Source organism: Cucumis melo, chromosome 12, assembly GCF_025177605.1.
Source record: "Cucumis melo cultivar AY chromosome 12, USDA_Cmelo_AY_1.0, whole genome shotgun sequence".
NCBI lineage: Eukaryota > Viridiplantae > Streptophyta > Magnoliopsida > Cucurbitales > Cucurbitaceae > Cucumis > Cucumis melo.
Window position 1 is genome coordinate 10,243,717 of NC_066868.1, and position 6,000 is coordinate 10,249,716.

Here is a 6,000-nt window from a genome sequence, read left to right on the forward strand (position 1 = left end):
GTTTATGTTTTTATAAATGAAATTTCTTAAACCGTATGCGTTTTAATAAAATTTTTCGACTTAAACCACTTGTTCCATATTTAGTAATGACTTCGATTCAGTATAAGGAGTTGGGTCGTTACACTCTTACTCAAGACTTGTTACATTTTTAGTCATACTATATTTAACTCTTTATATCTATTAGTTCATTTGATTAATCCATTCAATCGACCTTTAGATAGATGAGTAGGTTTTTTTTCATATGTATCAACTTCGTTTCTAATATTTAAATGAATTGGTAATCTGGCCATTGATATTGACTTGATTATTATTTAAACATTTGTGCTAATTCTATATATTTTACGTATTTCTACCCTATTCAAAAGGTATAATTATTTAACAAACTTACCAAGAATTATAATTAGTTATTGTTTTGAAATGAAGAATTAAAATTAAATGAAAATATATTATTGAAATAATACATAAATAGAGAGGACAATTTTTTTCCTCCATTCCCTCAATTATAAGATCCATAATATACTATAGTGGTAAGCACATCATATATCTTTACATCAAAACTTAATTACAAAGTAATAATTAAAAATTAGAAAACCTAGTTTTTTGACATCCTCATGTCAGTTTGTTATTTTTTGGAGATGACGCATCTGAACGTTCTCTTTTTAGTCTTTCACTTCTACATCCTCCATCTTCAAATCCTTGCTGGTTCTACATTTTTATTTTCTTATATTCACGCTACCTCTTCCATATCTGCTTACTCCCAACAACTTATCTATCACAACATAATCTCCAACGCTGCTATTCTCTACTTTTTGTATTTTATATTCATCTCATTCACTTGTCTGCAACAGAAAAATCAAATTTTTCTTTGTTTCATTCTTTCTTTTATGCAACCCAATTGAATGGTTTTGTTGAAGGAAGCAACAATATATGAGTCGTTTTGGTTTTGACTTTCAACTTGTCTCTAATTTTTGTATTTTTTACTCCTTTGATTCGACTAATAACCTCATCATCTACACGTAATATATATGCGTAGGTGAAAGTTAGTAAAGGATCTTTAGATATTGAATACCATATAATAACAGTCATTAAATAATATCATTTCAAGCGTTGATTGGTGGCCCTTTTCTCTTGCAGATTTTTTTTCTTTTTTCTTTTTAATTATTAATGATCAATTGAATTGGTTCAATTCATTGGATAGTTAATCTACCTTTTTGTTTTTTCTCTTCCATCAATTATCAATTATTATTAATTATATATAAAAAAAAATTAGTATCTTTAAAAGACAAAGATCCTCCGTAATTTTAATTGTTCGTTAAGAACATTATTGATATAAAAAGTTTTTAGAATAATACTTGCTTATATTTTCTAAAAAAAATCCTCAAAATCCAAATGTAATTTTAGTATATTTAAACATTTTTGTTATATTTTGTAAATAGTTATTTTTTTTTGTCATATATATAACAATTCTTCTATATATATACAAATGTTTTATTTTTGAAGAATAGTATGTAACAAGTAAACCAAAAACAGATTAATATAAAATTGAATTATTTATACTCTCACTACATCCTAAATTTTCAAAGTACACAACCAAAATATATAATAAATATAGAATTTTATCACTAGAAAAACATAATAGAATATATGAAAATAAACAATTTTGTTGGTATATACTTTGTTTTTATCTTACCTGTCTATTTTTAGTTTTGCTTTCTTTTTTAAAAAAAACACCTACATATAATAATTTTTCTCTCACCCATGTATCAATTTGATAGGAGTATTAAAAATTGATCTCTAAAATCTTTCTTAAAAATTCTAAATTTGGTGTTTGTTTCGGTCTCTAAAATTTAATTATTTATTTTTTATCTTCAAAATATTTATTTTTTTTCTATAACTTTTTATATTTTTTATTAAGAATCTTTTAAAAAAATATAACAAAGTGACAAAATATTTATACTGTATATAATTTGTACACGATCGTTTAGATTTGGCTACCCAAATTTAATCATTTTTTTTCTAAATCTTAGATTTGGTATACCGTCTTGAACAATCAAATACCAATTTGGAAAAAAAATAGATCTTTTATATTTAATACACGATCTTGAATCAAATAACAATTTGAAAAAAAAAAAGACGATGGAAAGGAAAAAAAATCAAATTGCACAGAAAGAGAAGAAAGTAGATAAAAGGGAAGGGTAAACCTAGAATATCTAAAAAATAGCTAAGTTCGTGGGATTTATTATACGGAACATAAATATTTTACCAGTTTGTTATATATATTAAATTTTGCAATTTTATCATTTTTTAAACTCATATATTCTATTAATTTTTTAATTTCTCGTTTATTCTTTCTTTTTTTTTTTTTCTTATTTAATTTTAAATTTGTATATAAATACTTTATTTTAAATAATATATATACACACACATTTCACCCATGCGAAAAAAATGTTGGATGTGAAACTACCTCCACTTGTACTATCTCAATGCATGTAAGGTTTGATTAATTTTCCAATTTCTGAAAGAAAAAAATATCCAATTTTCAAACTAATATTCTAATCTTATTTTTAGGTTTTTGAAATCAAGATTGTTGTATAGATAATGAAAGAGAAAGAACGAATTGCTTTTAAATGTAGTTCAATAAAAAGAAGGAAATGAAATGTAGGAGCAAATTAGTTAATTAAAAAAAAAAAAAAAAAAAGTCTGCGGTGGAGGACTTCAATTTGTGACCATAAATCTACAAAACTCTCAAATAGGTTTGGTGCTAATAAAATTCTATTAAGTTTTTGGTTTTCTATTCAATAATATATTGGTTTCTTTTCGAAAATATAAAAAAGGCAACAAAATATTTATATTTATAGAACAATTTTAAAAACAAAAAGAGCCTAGAAGTCCACCGTGTAAAATACAAAAAATGTCATGTCAACTACGCCGTCAATAATGCGTCTGTAATATATTTGCGATCGTTTAGATATGGCTAAAATTTATACCCGATCGTTTAGATATGTATACAATTTATACGCGATCGTTTAGATATGGCTACAATTTAACTCTTCAATTCTATCGTTTAATTTTGTTACACGATTCTTTAATTTAGTTACGTTTTAAATTTGGCTACACAATCGTTTCAAATCTAAATGATTTTTTTTTCAAAATTTGGTACACGATTTTTTTTAATTCTTTTGATACATGATCATTTAGATTTCTTTGCACGATCGTTTACTTTTTTTTATTTACTTTTTTACACGATCGTTTACTTTTTTTACACGATCGTTTACATTTGGCTACTCTAATCCAAATAATTTTTTTTCAAGATTATTTATACACGATCTTTTATTTTTTTACACAATCATTTACTTTTCTTAAACGATCGTTTACATTTGGCTAGTCCAATCTAAATGATTTTTGTTCAAGATTCTTCATACATTATCTTTTATTTTTTTTACACAATCGTTTACTTTTTTATAGGATTGTTTACATTTGGCTACTTCAATCTAAATGATTTTTTTTTCAAGATTCTTTATACTTGATCTTTTATTTTTTTTACACGATTGTTTACTTTTTTACACGATAGTTTATATTTGGCTACTCGAATCCAAATAATTTTTTTCAAGATTGTTTATATACGATCTTTTAGATTTTACTATTTTTTGTACACAACGTAAAAAAAAAAGAAGAAAAACGATGGAAAGAAATCGCAGTGGAAAAAAAGAAGAAGAAAAGTAGAAAGACGATGGAAAAGCGAAAGAAAAATAAGAGGAAAAGAAGAAAAACGATGAAAATATTAAACGACATAAATAAAGAATCGACAAATAAGAAAGAAGATGAAATAAATTGCAAAAAAAATAGGAAAGAAGAAATACGAAAACGCATGAAGAAGACGAAATAGTAGGAGGAAGACAAATCACAAAAGAAAGATAGAAGGACAAACTTGAAATATTTAAAAAATAACTAATTTTATAGATTTTGTTACATAGACTATAAATAATTTGGTATTTTGTTACATTTATATAAGTTCCCCAAATATATTTATAACATTAGTTTGTTTAAGGGGAGAATTTGGATAGTTTTTTGTTTTACTTATGAATTATAATAGAAATAGTTGATTTTGCAACTGCAATGCGTCTAATTGGTTTGATCACATACTGATTGGTTTTCTATTAGTTAATTAATTAAATAAGAGTATAAATGATATACATTTCAGTTAAATTTTAGGACCCTTCCAATCTAAAAAATACAAATTCATTGAACGATTTTATAGTTTTTATTAACGTTTAATTTATTTAACAAGAGAAAACAAATACTTTATTATTAAGCGGTAAATGACAGAATTGCCACTTATTTAAGAGTGAGAAGACTTAATAGGAAAGGGTAAAATATAATGGGACTAAATTAATGGTTACTTCCTTCGTGAAAAGAGAAAGATTAAGAAATTGAAAATACCTAATCTTTTTGTTGTTTTTTTTCCTAGAAACCTTTGACACCTCAAATAAAAATGAATCAAAATAAATGAATAATGTAAAAAATGAGTGTTCCTTCCTCAAGTCACATTGGAGGGTGAGTTGTTCCGTGCAAGGTAAATTCTCCTCTCTTTACACTTTTCTCAAAATTTTCTATCTTGATCCACTTTTTCTCTCCACCATGTTCTCATGCAAGCCTTCATATTTTGTCTCTACCACAAGGTTAGAAAAATGGAACACATATAGAAAAGGGAAGAAAATGTTTATTAAAATTATAATAGCAACATACATAAATGTTTAATATCCAAATATTTATTAAAATCTGTAGATGATTACAAATACACAAAAGTGAGACAATGATTACAATAATCCATTTCAATTTGTTGTAAACCCTAAACCCTAAACCTTATATAAAAAATAGATAACAAAATAAAGAATAAAAAAAGATAATAATAAAAAAAACATGATTTGATTTATTCTTCACTATTAACATTTTGTTGTGACTTATGAATATAGATAAAAAGAAAAGGAATGAAATATTTATTCCTAAAAATTTGAAAAGAAAGAATTTAAAAGGTCAAAAGAGATGCAAAAAAGTTAATATGAGAAAGGGAATGTGAATAGATTGGAGAAATTAAACAATAATTACAATAATTAATTCAAATTGAAAAATAAAGTTAAAAGGTAAAATGAAGAATTTAAAAGGTTGAAAGAGATACAAAATAGTTAATATGAGGAGGGAACGTGAATAGTTGGGAGAAATGGAAATAATAATTACAATAATTAATTTAAAATTGAAAATTAAAATTAAAAGGCAAATTACAATAAAACCAAAGTAGTAAACAAGTAAATGAACTAAAAGGAAGGACAAAACAAGAAACTTCACTTCCATCCTTTTATATACACTATAGATATAGGCTAGATAGTAACACGTGCATTGCAAATGAAATATCTCCATTCATTTTACTATACATAAATTTAAAGTTACTTTTATTCCCTAATTAGAGTTAAAAGGAATAAAATATGCTAACATGAACTCAGTTTAACCGACATCTGTATATTTTCGAGGACAAAAGGTCCTGAGTTCAAATTCTCCACTTCAAGTTGGTCTTAATAAGACATTTTCAAAAATAAATAAAATAGGAGCTATCAACCTCTTGTCCCTCATGTTTGACTGATTATTTAAAATCTCACAAATTCATGTAAAATAAATAAATAAAATTTATGATTCATTTACACTCAATTTTCTTGTAGTCGAGTCCTTAAATTCAATACTTAATAATACAATAACTTTTGTTTTTCTAATACAATACTAGTTTCTTTAACCTTTTGATTGACCCTAGTTATGAATTCATTTTTTTAAAGAAATTTGGCTATGTTGTCCCAATCTTTCTGATTGATATACTGATGTAACGACCCAACTTTCCGGACTAAGCTGAGGTCACTACTCAGTACTAAGACTCGACCACAAAACACAAAAACTCATAAAGGACCGGTTACGATTCATTAAAAACGTTAGAAATATTACAAAAGCAGTTTGGGG